The following is a 17,748-nucleotide window of genomic DNA, read 5'->3' on the forward strand; positions in this document are numbered from 1 at the left end:
TCCATCCTTTTAACAATTGTTTTAACAGGAATGATTTTGTAATATCTGGGCAGTCATGCAAATTTAAAATGAACGCTAACCCCGCTAAACTAACTTTTGCCTTGTGAAATGAAGCACCTTGATTTTTTAAAGAGGCTAGCCAATCTAGCGTGTAATTGAGGAGGAGGGATTTCTCCGTGGGTATGGTACCGCCAGAGAAGATTAACCACTGGTTCCAAGCTGCTGAATATTTTTGCCACGTTGCTTCGGATAAAGACTTCCTCATCAGTTGTACAAGCTGCAAGTGCTGCGGGCAATCCGTCCCTAACTCGTCTGGTGACCCGTGGGGCTCCCTGAATAACTGCAATTGGGAACAAGACAGGGCATTAGCCATGCCGTTCGCCGCATCAGAGACATGCCTTGCTCTGAGCCAAATATTAGTTTGCAGACATCTAAGGACTAAGTGACGGAGCAACGCAAGCACCGGATAAGAGGGTGAGGAAAGGCTGTTAAGGGCCTGTACTACCGCCTTATTACCAGACCACAGACGAATCCGATTGTTTGCCAAGAGAGGGGCCCAAAGATCTAAGGCTACCAATACTGGGAAAAGCTGCAGGAGAGTTAAGTTATTCGTACCTCCTAATTGTAACCATTCTGTGGGCCAAGAACCCTTGCACCATTTTTTACCATAGATGGCAGCAAAACCATGTGAGGGGCAAGAAGAGACAAAAAGGCCTAGGGAAGGGCTATCAACCTCGATTTCTTGAAGGATGCCAAAACCGTTGAAATCCTGAAGGAACACCTGCCAAACTGAGAGGTCCTCCTTCAGGGGTTTGGTAACTCTAATAAAATGATTAGGCATTTTGGGTGCCTTTTGTGGCTAGGGACAGCCTCCGGGAGAATGCGCGGCCCATGGGTATGACTTTGCAAGCAAAGTTCAGCAGGCCCAGGAGGACCTGGAACTGGTGCAGGGTTGCTTTCTTTTTACATACAATTGATTCAATCTCCATACGGAGACGGGATACTTTCTCCTCAGGTAATTTGAACGTCATTTCTAAGGTATTTAATTCAATGCCCAAGAAAGACAAAATGGTTACTGGGCCGACAGTTTTGTCAGGTGACAAGGGGACACCAATAAACTTAGCCAAGGATGTAAAAGTCTCGAGTAAAAGAGAGCAAGTATTGGAGTCCCGTTGACCAACAAACAAAAAATTGTCCCGGTAGTGCGTAGTGGAGTAAATTCCTGTTTCATATCCCAAGAGCCATTCCAAAAACGTGCTAAAAAGTTCGAAATAATAGCACGAAATGGAGCAGCCCATGGGGAGGCACATATCGTAATAGAATTTTTCTTCTAGGCAGCAACCCAGCAGATGGAAACAATCGGGGTGTACTGGGAGCAATCTAAATGCGGACTCGATATCCGACTTTGCAATTAAGGCACCTGGGCCAGCCTGTCTAACCAAGCTAACCGCCCTATCAAAGGAAACATACGAGACCGCTGCATCCTCCTTTGATATAGCGTCGTTAACTGATGATCCCTTGGGGAATGAAAGGTGATGGATCAGTCTAAATTTGCCAGGTTCCTTTTTGGGTACGAGGCCAAGGGGTGAAATACGTAAATTGTGATATGGGGGTTCTGAAAAAGGGCCCGCCATCCTACCTAAATTAACTTCCTTGTGAACTTTTTCCAATGCTAACTCGGGATTTTCACGAACTGAAATTAAATTGCCGCATTTGAAGACCGCTGAAGAAGGCTGATGGGGGATGTAAAACCCGTAGAGAAAACCATCCTCAAGAAGCTTTGCTTCCTGTCTCTTTGGGTAGAGCTTTAGCCAGGGGCCTAGCAACAGAGCGTTCACCGGCGTTCTCGGGTTGGGAGGGGGCGGTATTACCTTTGTTACGTCTGAAGCAACGCATGGCTGAATGATTTCCCGCACAGATAGAACATTCGTGCCTAAATTTGCACGAGGAGTAGTATCTGCAGTGGCCCTCATTGTAGAGCCAGCATGCACCGGTAGGTTTTTGTGACGCAGGGGCAAGCTGTTGCGATGACCCTGTGGAGGGCCCGAGAAAGGGGCGTTGCGTGCGCTGCGCTAGTATGAGCTGAAGCCACACGTCAGTGGCTCTGGAAGCCCATCCTATGTTAGGGTTGAGTGGGAGACTACGACGAAATTCTTCATCGTAGCGCCACCAGGCCGATCCCCCGTGAAGTTTAAAACCGCTGATTATTGTGTCTAAGTACACAAACAGGTCAGGTGCGGTGGCTGGGGATTTTTGGGTTATGATATAACCTAAGATTGAAAACGCCTGGAGCCAATTGTTTAGGGTTCTAGACGCTTTAAGTTTTTTGTCAGACCCCTTTTCGAATGAAGAGTTCTTTGTCGACCGTCATATGATCGACATTTAACAGGGACCATATGTCCACGTAATCGCCCTTCCTAATTTTTTCTTTTAACTCCTCCGGTACATAGGTACCTAAAGGGGAAACTGCGCAGAACATAGTGTCCTTAAAAGTAATCCCTGACCCTGGATTAGCGCTAGCCTGAGGTGCATCCCCTCCCCCTGGATTGGTGCTAACCTGACCTGCGTCCCCTCCCCCCGGGATAGCCTGGCTACCCTCTAACTGTGCTAGGAAGGATTTGACAGAAGTGATCATGTTTGCTGTGTCTTTGTGAGAGGTAATGGTCGACCATGAAGGAAGACCACTGAACTCACCGGATGCTGTCGTCTGATGCGCTGATGGGTTGAGCTGCGGTGGACGAGTGGCTGAGGCAGCAGGTGAAGATCTTCGTTCTCCTTCCGTTGTCTTCGGTGAGGCCGTTGCTGAAGGCCTCTGGTCGTGGGTGTTAGACTGGAGAGAAGCTGGAGGCGATGGTCTGCTCATAGATGCTCTTGGTGATCGGTGGCTAGAAGCCCTTCTGGAACGCTTGGGCTGGTAGCGAGACGATCCATGCCGGCGATGTGCATCCCGGGAATGGTGAGTCTGATCGTGAAAGCGCGCCGCATAGCGGCCGCTTGAACCTGACGAGGAGGAGCTCTGGTACCCGTCATAGCGGTAACGGTGACGTCTTCTGCGGCTGTGACCTGCGGAGGAGAGCTCAGAGCCAGTATCGCCCCTATGACTGTGGTATGGCCTCTGAGGGGTAAAGGAGCTGTCGTGACGGTCCCTAGGGGATGTACGCCTGGAATCCCTGTGAACTGCAGCCGGGAGAGGTGTACCATCAACATAATGGTGGGTGGCATAAAATGAGTTGGGGAGATGGGGACCTGCTTAGGGCTGGAGAACCGTGCGGGTAGGTGGGCCGTTGGGCCTCTTGGATTGGGAGAGGGGGGGTGCGAGACCGGGACCTGTAAAGGGGGGGGGGGTGGGGGGTGCAAGCTTGTGGCCTGCCCTTGGGGGGGGGAGGAAGCTGTGGGCCTGTTGGAGGCCTGAGGCCTGCTCTGGGTCTCAGGCCTGCACCTGGGGGAGGGGGGGGAGGCTGGAGGCCTGATCCAGGCCAGAGGCCTGGCCGAGGCCGGGGTGTGGGATTCGGCCCGGGGCCTGGACGGGGGTGGGTTGTAAATTGAGGCCTGAGGCCTGCCAGAGGCCCGGCCGGGAGCCTGCCAGAGGCCCGGCCGGGAGCATCGCCGGGGGCCTGGACGAGGCCAGGGGCCTGGCCGGAGCCGTGGGTTTGGTCGGGGCGGGTTGATTAATATAGGCCGAGGCCTGAGGCCTGGCCGAGGCCTTAGGCCTCCGGAGGTGGTAGGGGGGGGCGGTTCGGGGAAAATGGCGCATCGATGCGCCGCTTACCTGGGGAAGCGTCGGGGTCCGTCCCACGCTGATCCCTTGTGGTCTTCGGCCTTGTTGCTGGGCTCTGCGCCGGGGTTGCAGTCTTCTTCTTCTGCGCCGGGCCGCGCCGCCTGCTGGATGGAGGAGATCCTGGGCTGAAACGGTCTGGTGCTCGGATTCTTCGCACGGGCCTCCCGCGCTCGGCATCCAGCTGCTCCTCTTCTTCTCCAAGGGCTGGCACACTGCATGGGATCACTTCTTCATCTTCAGCCGGAGATTCTTCTATGGTGTGAGGTGAGGAGCACTGGGTGGGCTGGATGGACAGGGTAGCGGCCGGCATATCGGATGCGTGGTCTTCTGGGGCGCGCTGCAGGAGAGGGGCTGATGCAGCCGCGCGTTTCTGAAGCAGGGCATCCAGCCATGCATACCCCTCCGAATCCACTCTTTCCAGCACCTGGGCCTCCAAAGATGCCATCTTGAGGGTAGGCAAAAAGAGCGCACTGCTAGGAGGGTCCTGACTTCTCGCCGCTTGGTCCAGGCAGAAGGAAAGAGGACCCCCCCACGTGCCCCCAATGCTTTTAAAACCATGGGGCGGGCTCTGCAAGCCGGCCCCCCACCTCCTTTAGTTACTGCCCAAAAAAGAGGGGCCAATCGCCTCCTTCTGCATTCATTAAAATTAAATAAAATCCCCCTACAGTCCCCCGCCCCTTCTCTATTTGATTTGGGGCTAGTGATTCCTGTTGGGTGGGGTCGGAGCTCCGAGTAGGAGTACTCGGAGCTCCTAGTGGCGGAAAAGAGAATTGATGTGGATTTTTTCGGAAGTCGAAGTGGTGGTTCGGGAGTCCGGATTAACAAACCACTTCGGCAGCTATGGTTTCCAAAGAGACAGACGGAGATTGTGGTTGATTTTGAGAATATTAAAATAATAATAATTGTGTTTATCAGCAATAAATAGCTGTGACCTTTTCTGCCCAACAGGAGCCTCGTGTCATCATTTCTTAGTTATGTTTAGTTATAAATGGTTTATGGGGTTAATGTTACGGGTAGGATTATGTATCTTTACTAAAGTGCCTTAATGTGGAGTTAAATGGGTAATGTTTACTACCTCCCAGTCTAGATGTGACCTGCAGTCATATGTAACACCACAGATAACACAGTGATATCTCTGAGTACAGATCATGTAGTAGATGTGTCCTGCAGTCCTATGTAACAGCACAGATAACACAGTGATATCACTGAGTACAGATCATGTAGTAGATGTGTCCTGCAGTCCTATGTAACACCACAGATAACACAGTGGTATCTCTGAGTACAGATCATGTAGTAGATGTGTCCTGCAGTCCTATGTAATACCACAGATAACACAGTGATATCTCTGAGTACAGATCATGTAGTAGATGTGTCCTGCAGTCCTATGTAATACCACAGATAACACAGTGATATCTCTGAGTACAGATCATGTAGTAGATGTGACCTGCAGTCCTATGTAACACCACAGATAACACAGTGATATCTCTGAGTACAGATCATGTAGTAGATGTGTCCTGCAGTCCTATGTAACACCACAGATAACACAGTGATATCTCTGAGTACAGATCATGTAGTAGATGTGTCCTGCAGTCCTATGTAACACCACAGATAACACAGTGATATCTCTGAGTACAGATCATGTAGTAGATGTGTCATGCAGTCCCATGTAACACCATAGACAACACATTGATATCTCTGAGTACAGATCATGTAGATGTGTCCTGCAGTCCTATGTAACAGCACAGATAACACAGTGATATCTCTGAGTACAGATCATGTAGTAGATGTGTCCTGCAGTCCCATGTAACACCACAGATAACACAGTGATATCTCTGAGTACAGATCATGTAGTAGATGTGTCCTGCAGTCCTATGTAACACCACAGATAACACAGTGATATCTCTGAGTACAGATCATGTAGTAGATGTGTCCTGCAGTCCTATGTAATACCACAGATAACACAGTGATATCTCTGAGTACAGATCATGTAGTAGATGTGTCCTGCAGTCCTATGTAACACCACAGATAACACAGTGATATCTCTGAGTACAGATCATGTAGTAGATGTATCCTGCAGTCCTATGTAACACCACAGATAACACAGTGATATCTCTGAGTACAGATCATGTAGTAGATGTGCCCTGCAGTCCTATGTAACACCACAGATAACTCAGTGATATCTCTGAGTACAGATCATGTAGTAGATGTGTCCTGCAGTCCTATATAACACCACAGATAACACAGTGATATCTCTGAGTACAGATCATGTAGTAGATGTGCCCTGCAGTCCTATGTAACACCACAGATAACTCAGTGATATCTCTGAGTACAGATCATGTAGTAGATGTGTCCTGCAGTCCTATGTAACACCACAGATAACACAGTGATATCTCGGAGTACAGATCATGTAGTAGATGTATCCTGCAGTCCTATGTAACACCACAGATAACACAGTGATATCTCCGAGTACAGATCATGTAGTAGATGTGTCCTGCAGTCCTATGTAACAGATAACACAGTGATATCTGAGTACAGATCATGTAGTAGATGTGACCTGCGGTCCTATGTAACAGCACAGATAACACAGTGATATCTCTGAGTACAGATCATGTAGTAGATGTGACCTGCAGTCCTATGTAACAGATAATACAGTGATATCTCTGAGTACAGATCATGTAGTAGATGTGACCTGCAGTCCTATGTAACAGCACAGATAACACAGTGATATCTCTGAGTACAGATCATGTAGTAGGTGTGACCTGCAGTCCTATGTAACAGCACAGATAACAACACAGTGATATCTCTGAGTACAGATCATGTAGTAGATGTGACCTGCAGTCCTATGTAACAGATAATACAGTGATATCTCTGAGTACAGATCATGTAGTAGATGTGACCTGCAGTCCTATGTAACAGCACAGACAACACAGTGATATCTCTGAGTACAGATCATGTAGTAGATGTGTCCTGCAGTCCTATGTAACACCACAGATAACACAGTGATATCTCTGAGTACAGATCATGTAGTAGATGTGTCCTGCAGTCCTATGTAACACCACAGATAACACAGTGATATCTCTGAGTACAGATCATGTAGTAGATGTGTCTTGCAGTCCTATGTAACACCACAGATAACACAGTGATATCTCGGAGTACAGATCATGTAGTAGATGTGTCCTGCAGTCCTATGTAACACCACAGATAACACAGTGATATCTCTCTGAGTACAGATCATGTAGTAGATGTGTCCTGCAGTCCTATGTAACACCACAGATAACACAGTGATATCTCTGAGTACAGATCATGTAGTAGATGTGACCTGCAGTCCTATGTAACACTACAGATAACACAGTGATATCTCTGAGTACAGATCATGTAGTAGATGTGTCCTGCAGTCCTATGTAACACCACAGATAACACAGTGATATCTCTGAGTACAGATCATGTAGTAGATGTGTCCTGCAGTCCTATGTAACACCACAGATAACACAGTGATATCTATGAGTACAGATCATGTAGTAGATGTGTCCTGCAGTCCTATGTAACAGCACAGATAACACAGTGATATCTCGGAGTACAGATCATGTAGTAGATGTGTCCTGCAGTCCTTTGTGCCCCCTTACGCCAGCAGCAACATCACTCACCTAGCCACACTCCAGCGACGGTCTCCTCGCTTCAGCGCACTCGTCCCCACCTTCTAGGTCCCACACGCTCCGACCGTCTGGAATTTAAAGGGCCAGCGCACCGCTAATTGGCGCTGACCACCTGACTACCTATACATGCTTAGTGTCTTGCTGTGACCCCTGCCGGATCTTTGTGCTTCTATGCCTGAAAGAAAGCTTTGTTCCATGCCCTTTGCGATTAATCTGATTTCCCGCGGTGAGCCATGGTGAAAACTAGGTGCCCCTTAGACTCCGCTCCCAGGTGTTTGCTCACGTCCGCGGCAGTCCAGTGGGTCCTCTACCCCTGGTGCCTGACAGGCTCGCTCTGTGTGGGCTATATAAATAAAGGAATTATTTTTATCTATGAATCAATCTTCTATCTCTCTTCTACTGTATTTATCTCTCATATCTTATATCATCTATTAACTGTATATATTATCTCCTTTATAGTTCTGCATCTAGAAATCTCTATCATCTTTCATATTTATCTCCCATCATCCATCTCCCTATCATCTGTCTCTCCAATAACATTCTCATACAGTCCCATATTACAGATACTTACCTACTACTGTGTGTAACTACAAAGTGTTATTATTGTGCAGGGATAAAGGAGCCTACGACTGACTGTGACTGCTCATAAAATTGTTTTATTTGGGGCCCCACTTTTAGATTTGCCCACCTTATCTAAAACCAGACCTGATCTGTGTTCACTGAACACTGCCTGTAGTATGAGCAGATGCACTTGTAACAAGGGGCTGCAGTGTGGATCTTTGTCCAGTAGATGGCACCAGAGTACAGAAAAGGAGATTCTGGAAGGGGCAGGAAGAGGAAGTGATTCAGGGTGAGAGGTCAGAGGAGCTGGAAAGAGGCAGTAGCGGTTGTGTGGTTGTGTGTTATTAAAATGAGAAAGTACTAGGCCCAGAACTCTGGTTGTGAGAACCAGAAAAAGAAGTGAAGTCTTAGGACAGCGTGGACAGAGGGGGAGTCTCCCAGAAAGACCAAAATTCCTGCAGTGAGACTAAAGCAACCCTATTATCTGACACATTACTATCTGCATTATATGGACATTTTCTGTATCTATTAATCCTTCAGTAAAGTTTATTGCTCATCTCAGCGCATGTGTCTGTCGTCTCTCCTGCTACATTACATCTGGCGTAGTCGGCAGGATGGAGACAGACATGGCGAATAACAGAGTTACTTCCGCCCCACACACAGTCCCAGTGGGAGCACTATTGATCCATCTGCCCAAGTTTAACGGGGACAACATTTCTCTAGAAGACTGGAAGGAAAGACTTGAAGGGGCGGCTCGACTGTGTAATATAGCCCCGCATCTAAAAGCAGAATTGACGCTCTGTACACTGGAGGGTAAGGCCCAGGAAACAGCGATGTTGTGTCCAGTGTGCCAAAGAGAAAGGTTTGAGCAGATTCTGTCTCTTCTTGAGGACCTGTATGGGAATGTGACTTCTGAAGCAGTATTGAGAAAAAGATTCTTCTCATGTTACCAGAAAGAGAATGAGACACAGTCTCACTATGCGGGAGCTTATGGCTGCTTTGGAAAAGAAATAAGAAGCGGGAGCAGCGTCCTTCACAAACACAGAGCTAGTGATGCAAGATCAATTCCTACTGGGCATGAGAAGCCAGCCACTGCGGAGAACGCTGAGAGAGCCTGTGAAGCTTAATCCTCACCTCACCCTCCAACAAGTATTGAAAGAAGCCATCATGCTAGAGAGGAAGGAAGAGTGTGAAGCAAACCCTGGTGTAAAGCAGATACTGGTAGCACCCTTTTGAGAAAGAACATTGGAGTTTAGACTGTATTCTCTTGAGGAAGCACTGCAAGACCTTAAAGAGACAATGTCTAACCAAAATGGCAGGCTGATGCAGCATAACCAGGAAGGTGGTAGAAGTAGAGCTACCAAAGAACGAGGTACCGTAAATAGGAGAGAAAGTCCATGGAAGTGTTGGGGGGTATGATGAAGTAGGCCATATGGCCAGCAACTGTCCGTGACAGGGTGTTGTTGCCAACTCTGGGGATTTAAACTAGATCCTACTGCGGTAGTGGGTCAAACCGCAGGAAGGAGCATTAAGGTATTGCCCCTTGTTGGAAGTCCAGGACATAGTTGGCGAGAGTCCAATGGTCAAAGCCAAGTAGAGTTGCCCTGCTCAGTGGACACAGGCTCCCAAGTTACAACCCTTGCCAGGGCAGCATTTGAAAAATATTTCTTAATTAATATGTGTAAAGACAGCGCATCGTGTGTACCTAAAAGCGGCCAATAACCTTCCGATCCAAACCCTGGGTGTCATGCAAGCTAACATCGAGATCTGGGGTCTTATGGTGAAAGGAAAAGGTGTAGTGGTAGTGCAGAACACCATGGACTCTCAAGTGCCAGTTATCCTTGGCATGAACGTGTTGCAAGCCCTTGATGGACTCATGGCTGGTGAATTGGGGCAAAAGTATTGGAAACATGTTATTGATAATAATTTCCAGATATCCCTTGAGGGCAATTTTCTACCTGATGTTCAAATCTCCTTTTGTTCTGTTGTGATCAAAAGATCCAGTCTCATTTCCCACTCCTCAACATTTGGTGGCTGAGCAGATTTCCAGTTATACACATACATCTTGCTATCAGCAAGCCTTTCATCAGATACAATATATGTGACCACTACTCCAACTTTAGTACCCAGGACACACATTTTTGGATCATTAGGTATCTAACTTGAAAATATTAATTGTAGTCTTTCTACAAAAAAAAAAAATTACAAGGTTCCACAGTGATGGTGGAGCCCAGTCTTCAGATGCAAGATGACCGTGTCCTAGTTCGGGTAATGAACATGAATGACCATGTAGTGACATTGCCACCCCAAGAGCACATGGCAGAAGTGCTCTCTGTATAGGAAGTACAGATCTTAGGTCAATCTGTGTGCTCAGAGGGGGTGGAGTTGACCACAGCAGAGAAGTCTAAACTGTCCTCAGTCCTAGCCGCCTGCCTGGGTGCTTTCTTCCTACATGAGACAGACTTAGGCCTTACACAGACACTACAGCATTTAGGCAGCGTTACTGACATATTCCTACAGTATCAGGAGGCCAATGACATGTTAAAACAAATGCAAGAGTAGGAGGACGTCCGTGCCAATAAGAGCCCCTGGCCTTCTGCAATTGTGTTAGGGCTTCCAGTCCTGTGTGGATTATAGACATCCTAATGCTTGCACAAGAGGTGCTTGCTCAAGAGATGCCTACCCACTTTCCCACATTGAGGATTTGCTGGCAGCACCCAATTCTTTTCTAGACTTGGCTAGTGGGTACTGGCAGGTGCCAATTGCGGAGAATGATCATGAGAGTCTTTGTTACACCCATGGGGCTGTTTGAGTTCCTCCGCATGCTATTTGGACTAAACAATGCACCAGCCATGTTCCAGAGACTGATTGAGCTATGCCTGGGGGTCTTAAACTATGAGTGCCTGCAAATCTACCTTAATGACATCATCATATTCTCATCCTCATTCATAGAGCACCTGAAACAGTTTGACCATTTGAAGTTGAAGCCCCACAAATGTCATCTGTTCCGGGAGAGTGTAGAATATTTGGGCCATATAGTTTCCAAAGATGAGGTCTTGCCCGTGGACTCCAGGGTATGTACAGTGCAGCAATGACGCACCCCCCGTACAGTGAATGAACTACGGTCCTTCTTGGGGCTAGTGGGGTATTATAAGCATTTCCTTTAAGACTTTTGCTAAGATCGCAGGTCTTTGTATGCTCTACTTTAGGTAGCCACCCTGGAGGAGGCCAAACGAAGAGTGCTCCCTTGAAATGATGGATGATGCAGAACAGGCCTTTTTGGCATTGAAGAGACTGTTAACCAGTGCTCCAATTCTGGCTTATGCGGGTTATAATTTGCCCTTTGTGCTGCAGACTGACGAGAGCTTGAAGGGTTTAAGGCTGTGCTGACCCCGGTGCAAGACTGCCAGGAGAGAGTCATAGCATACGCCTGCAGACTTTAAGAGAAGGGGAAAAGAAACCTGATAACTACAGTTCAATCAAGCTAGAATTGCTGGAAGTAGTTTGGGCCATTTCATAGAGGTTTTCTGATATCCTGCCTGGGTCACAGTTCACATTGATGATCAACAATAACCCATTAGTTCATCGGGAGAATGCTGGGAAGTTGGGGGCGCTAGAACAGCTGTGAGTTTGACTTTAAAACACAGTATCGTCCGGGACGGAAAAATGCTAATGTAGATGCGTTATCCTGTAACCCTGTTGAGACACCTACTGGTACCACAGATGAAGACTGGGGAGGAGATGAGACTCCTAACTTCAGTCAACCCATGCCGCCTCATAGGTCTGTTGTGGTTCAGGATATCAAAGCTGAAGTTTGACCAAGGGTCTGAAGAGGATTAAAGGAATTGGCAGCAAAGTGATCTCCAGATACGAAAAAAGTGCGAGATTGGCTACAGAGGTCCTACATCAGATGAGCGAGATGCCAGCTCATCAGATGAGAAGAGGATCTGGCAGCAGAGAGAGAGGCGGACTGTCCGAGAGGATGTGCTCTACAGGCCAGTGCAGCTACCCTCTGAGATAAGCCCTACCTGGCAAGTGGTGGTGCCTTCCAAGGAGGTGGAGGGAATAGTACTGTGGATGCATGAAAAAAATGGACACTTTGGTTCTACCAAAACTTTTGAGTGGCTACAAAGATATTATTTCCACCCCAGCATGAGAAGACTAACTGAGGATGTATGTAACAGATCCAGAATTTTGCCTTGCTCGAGCATCAGAGCACCAGGCACCGGTAAGAAAAATCCAAACTTGGTATCCATTACAGCTAGTTATGATGGACTAACTCACTGAGGCAGAATCTGTGCGAGGGTTCAAATAGATTTTTGCCATCCCAACACAAATTTTATTCTGGTGTATGGGTGCCCCAATCAACTGCACTCTGATCAAGGAGCCTGCTTTGAAGGACAAGTCACTGAAGAGCTTTACCAGATTAGAAAGACTCAGGCCAAACCTTATCAACCACAAGGTAACGGTGCTTGTGAGAGCATGAATAGAACTTTGCTGCAAATGCTGCAAACCCTTGAAGAGGGAAAGGTGGCCAAACTTTGTGGCTGAGCTAGTGGGGGTCTCCAACAATACGGTGCACTATTCTACAGAATGTTCACCTTTCTTGCTAATGTTTGCGAGAGATAGTTGATGTCCCTTCAGCCTCATGATGTTCCCCAACAAACATGAGGTGGAAGAATTGACTTCTCAGACATGGATGGGGGATCATCGTAAAAGCATGCAGGATGTGTATAACCTGGTTTGAGCCTCCGTGATCTGGTAGCAAATAGAAAGCAGAGAGAATTTCCCTTGCAGATCAGAGACGGTGTGATGGTGAGAAACAAGACAGCCCAAAGGAGAGGGAAGCTGTGTTGGCGGTAGGAACCATAGGCATATGAAGTTGTTTGGTAGCCAAAGCCACACATTCCGGTTTTCAAGGTAAAGAGAAATATGCCTGGGAACTGGGGCTCCGGGCAGGGTAGGAGCACCCCGAAAGACAAGATAGTCGGAGAAAGGAGGAACAAACAAGCACAAACCTCATGTGATATTGTTGAGTGAATGTTACACTAAACGTGAAAGTTTCAAAACTCACCTGAAATATGAGTACAGCTGCCCGTCCTTGATAACCACGTCCAACCATGGACCAGGATCCCAGAGACGTGTAGAGAAATGCTTGTAAGGACCCAAGGGGGAAGCGGACCGGCGCTCAGTAACTCGCTCAAAAAAAGTCCCAAATTGTTGGAACCAATTCACATTTATTCTCATGATGCCTGATGAAAGCTCCGGTCCGGAGCTGAAACGCGTCGCAACCTGTAATCTGAATTTTATTTGAGCAAGTTACTGAGTGCCAGTCCGCTACCCCCTCAGGTCCTTGCAAGTATAGGTTTTCGAGGTAAGTCCAGAAGGGAAGCAGGGACCCACCAGTATGGTGCATCAGAATTTGAGGCCATGTGCCTTTGTTACTAGACCCCCTGTTACCAAAGAAAGCTTCCCGCAGCTTCCAGATAATCGACGAGGAGTGGTGGCTCCCCCAATGGCTGATCATCCACCGCTGGAACCCAGGACAAAATGTGCCCCTCACAGAGATGGGAGAAGGGTGGGAGAGAGTACCACAGTAGAGGAATCTACCCCACTTTTTCACTCTCAATGTTCCAACTTTGGCAGAAGGCCAGCTCGATTTGAGGATTACATTGTGCAAACTCAGGTTGTCGGGGTGGCAACCCTTAAACCCTGGAGAGGAGGTGTAACAAGGGGCTGCAGTGTGGATCTTTGTCCAGTAGATGACATCAGAGTACAGAGGAGGAGATTCTGGAAGGGGCAGGAAGAGGAAGTGTGTCTGTCGTCTCCCCTGCTACTTTACACACTGAGCACTTCCTGGGAACAGCTCTCCAGATGGGACACAGGCAGGAAGGAACATGTGCTGTCACCTCCTTCCACTGCAGTGCTATGTATGTGCAACATCCTCCACCAGGGCCTAGCCTTTCCTCATGGCCTGGATGAAGCCGGGGTCTGGAATATCCGAGTGGCTGGCTGCACTGATGTCACGGTGCTTGGTATGGGGAACGGAGGCCTTGGCCTGGTAAGGTCTCCAGCAGGTGGTGTGTGCAAGAAAATAGAGGGATAGGCTGATAGAATAGGTTTCTCCCTGGGGCAACCCCGATGTGTCGATAGGGATCCCGGTTGATGGAGGATGGGGAGCTCATGATGGTGTACAGCCTAATCCAGGGATCACTCTCCGACAAGTTGGTGCAGAATATCATCAGCAGAACTTTAGCTGGAAGGAGATAACTCTTACTATACCTCGTCCCAGCCCTGATTGTATTTGCCTTTCCAGCATCTGCCTGGCATTGATTACTAAATATTACCGTCCACCGGGCTCCAATGTGACCTATGACCAGTGCAAGAAAATCAAGAATGAAACATTTAAAAAAGTAACTTCAGTCCATATTTGATGCTGATAGAATTTATTGGTAGCAGATGATTGGTTAAAAGAGGATTTGTAGATCAAGTTTCATTCAAATCAAAGGAAAGTGACACTGAGTAGATGTATTGTACTTAGGAATAACATACAGGATCTATTGCTCCATTATTGTCAATGCATTTCCTGCAGTTGTTATTGTTGCAGCGATATAACGGGATCGCATTGTTCAGAGATGGCCAGGAAATAAATAACTTCATCTGATCGCGATCAGGGCCGTACACGTATCTGAAGGCAAAGGCTCTGTTGCTGGGAAGATTTCTCAGACTTCGTAGTCCGTACATAAGATTATATTTGACATCAGGATTAGCACATTGGTCAATACAAGGAGAGAGCGCGGAGTAGAATATGACACACCCGAGCCGGTCAGCAGCGTCGCCCAAAAGCCACCCAATAGGGGAATCATTGTGCTCGGAATACGCGGTAGGGTATAGCAGGCGATATTCTGCATGATCAGTATAAGGTCCTGTTACTATGGGTTTAGCTGCCACCAGTCGACCTCCTTCATAGATGTGTCCACTATTTAGTCTATTCTGCACCGTACGGCTGCTTATATCCTCCACGGCAGTCTGCAGAGCCGCTTCTTGTAGACCGCCATTACATTAATTTGCTGTGAACTTGACAAAAAAAAGCATATTCTCCTTCAAGGCCCCTGTTATAGCGAAAAGAATAATAAAGAAAGTGAAAAAAATGAATCATATTCTTGGTGGAAGGTAATATCTCCTCCTATATATTCCTTATGGACATGAGAGATGATATAACACACAGAGCTGGAGATTACACACAATCATACATGTTAGGGTACATTCACATGACTGTCTGTCCCCATAGACAGCAACAGGGGAATGCTCTATCTTTCCCTGTGTGTGCGGCCATGCAGGGCTATTCTCTATGGAGAGGGGTCACCCCCTCCTCCTCTCCAGCGCACCTCCGTATGCATACGGCTGTGTGAATGTACCCCAAGTGTGACACATATATGACAAGGGTCTGTTTAATATATTTACTAGACTTGTTAGACACGTTCTCTAACATTACATCTCCTATTGGTTGGCAGAGGTTACACCAACATTTCATCCACACCCCCTTGTCTATGCATAAAATCTACAGCACGAGAAATGTAGTGCACATTACCTTTCTGTCCCCCTATATTTCTCCAAGTAGAAACCACAGGGACAGATTGAGGTTGGTGGAGACCCCTTCCCCCCAAAAAATAAAAAAGGGAACATTGACCCCAATGTGAATATTGATTCCCCAGCAACAGATGCAGAGGAGAAGCCAGGAGACAGAGGGATGAGCCGGGCAGCAGAGAGGAGAGGCAGAGGAGAAGCCGGGAGACAGAGGGCTGAGCCGGGCAGCAGAGAGGAGAAACAGAGGAGAAGCCGGGAGACAGATGGATGAGCCGGGCAGAAGAGAGGAGAGGCAGAGGAGAAGCCAGGAGACAGATGGATGAGCCGGGCAGCAGAGAGGAGAGGCAGAGGAGAAGCCAGGAGACAGAGGGACGAGCCGGGCAGCAGAGAGGAGAGGCAGAGGATAAGCCAGGAGACAGAGGGATGAGCCGGGCAGCAGAGAAGAAGCATAGGAGAAGCCAGGAGACAGAGGGATGAGCCGGGCAGCAGAGAGGAGAGGCAGAGGAGAAGCCAGGCGACAGATGCAATAATCTGACTAAAACTATTAGATGCTCTACAAACTGAGCTACCGGGCCCGATGGAGTCTGAGGGAGAGAAAACTGGGAATAAGCAGGACAGTAGCAGCGGTGGCGACAGTGGTAACAGTGGAGGTGACAGTAGCGGTGGTGACAGTGGAGGTGACAGTAGCAGTGGTGACAGTGGCGGCGGTGATAGTGGTAGCGGTGACAGTGGCGGCGACAGTTGTGGTGACAATAGCAGTCGTGGTGACAGTAGCGGTTGTTACTGTGGCGGCAGTGGCGGTGGTGGTGACAGTGGTGGTGACAGTGGTGGTGTTGGTGGCGGGGACAGTGGTGGTGCTGGTGGCGGTGGTGGTGACAGTGGTGGTGCTGGTGGCGGTGGTGGTGACAGTGGTGGTGCTGGTGGCGGTGGTGGTGACAGAAGTTTTGATACTGTTGGTGCTTAAAAATTATTTTATAAAAAGGTTTCATCCCTTCAGTCCTGAAGTGTAACCAAAGCATCTTTAAAGAAAGGAAAATACAGACCCTGGGGCAGAAGGTTTGGTACCACAGTGAAGAAGTACAATATCAACCCCGGGAACATGTGTAACATGATGTGTGGATGGTCGGGGCCGTGTATGTGACTATCACCAGGTCAAACATTACTTGTAAAATACTTACGAAAAGATGTTGTTATTGATATAAGTGGTTGCTCTGAACACAGCATCAGGCTCCAGAGGCGTCACAGCCAGGATGTAAGCGGCCAGGCACAGCAGTGTGAGGGTCATGTGTCCCATCTTCACCTGGAATCAGGAAAAAACAAGCAAACAGTGACTGCACCAGTAGCAGAATAGTGAGTGCAGCTCTGGGGAATCAAAATCAAAAAGAAGCCACATTAAAATATTTTAGGGCTTACATAGATATAATTTGGTGCAACTGTTCCTTAATCCCATCTCCCATATTTACGGCACGTTCCATTGGTGAATTGGCTGGACAGGTATGATATGTGACAGATGTGTGATGTGGGGATCCCCTGTAAGTACCTGCTAGTAATGAGAGGATCCTGGTGACTGCATCTACAATGTGGACAATACCTGAGGATGTACTGATGTCTCTGATGCTCCTGTGATGTGTCTGATGCTCCTGTGATGTCTCTGATGCTCCTGTGATGTCTCTGATGCTCCTGTGATGTCTCTGATGCTCCTGTGATGTCTCTGATGCTCCTGTGATGTCTCTGATGCTTCTGTGATGTCTCTGATGTTCCTGTGATGTCTCTGATGCTCCTGTGATGTCTCTGATGCTCCTGTGATGTCTCTGATGCCCCTGTGATGTCTCTGATGCTCCTGTGGTGCAGAATTTATACTCTTCCACATGAACTAATTTTCCTTTTTTTTCATAAAATTTCATTTTTAGGAATTCTCAAGAAGAGTAGGAGAATGGCTGCCTCATCATTTTAGTGGATAGATGCTTAAAATAGCCTAGAAAAACAAGAATAACAAGAAGGCAGGAGACTTGTGTAATCCTCTAGGGTCTAAAACCAAGAAAAACTTTGAAATGCTTTTCTATGCCCCTTTAACCCCTTCCTAGCTGGGTACATGACTCCCCACTTGTACAATGCAGTATAGTAAATGTGCCAGTAAGGACGCATGGAAAGGGCTCATGCGGGTGATAG

General features: G+C 47.8%; 1 protein-coding gene and 1 long non-coding RNA gene across 2 annotated transcripts in view; one reads left to right on the forward strand and one right to left on the reverse strand.

The window, feature by feature from the left end:
* LOC140122772 (fucolectin-like) overlaps positions 1-17,748 on the forward strand; it is an 80,664-nt gene that overhangs the window by 25,569 nt on the left and 37,347 nt on the right. The gene's annotated exons all lie outside the window — the stretch shown is intronic.
* Positions 14,422-17,419, reverse strand: LOC140122782 (uncharacterized). The gene is made up of 3 exons (XR_011854373.1): positions 17,171-17,419; positions 16,758-16,879; positions 14,422-15,104 (listed from the first exon to the last, which is right to left on the reverse strand). It is a non-coding gene; the product is annotated as an uncharacterized lncRNA (long non-coding RNA).

The sequence above is a fragment of the Engystomops pustulosus genome, chromosome 3, assembly GCF_040894005.1.
Source record: "Engystomops pustulosus chromosome 3, aEngPut4.maternal, whole genome shotgun sequence".
Classification (NCBI taxonomy): Eukaryota; Metazoa; Chordata; class Amphibia; order Anura; family Leptodactylidae; genus Engystomops; species Engystomops pustulosus.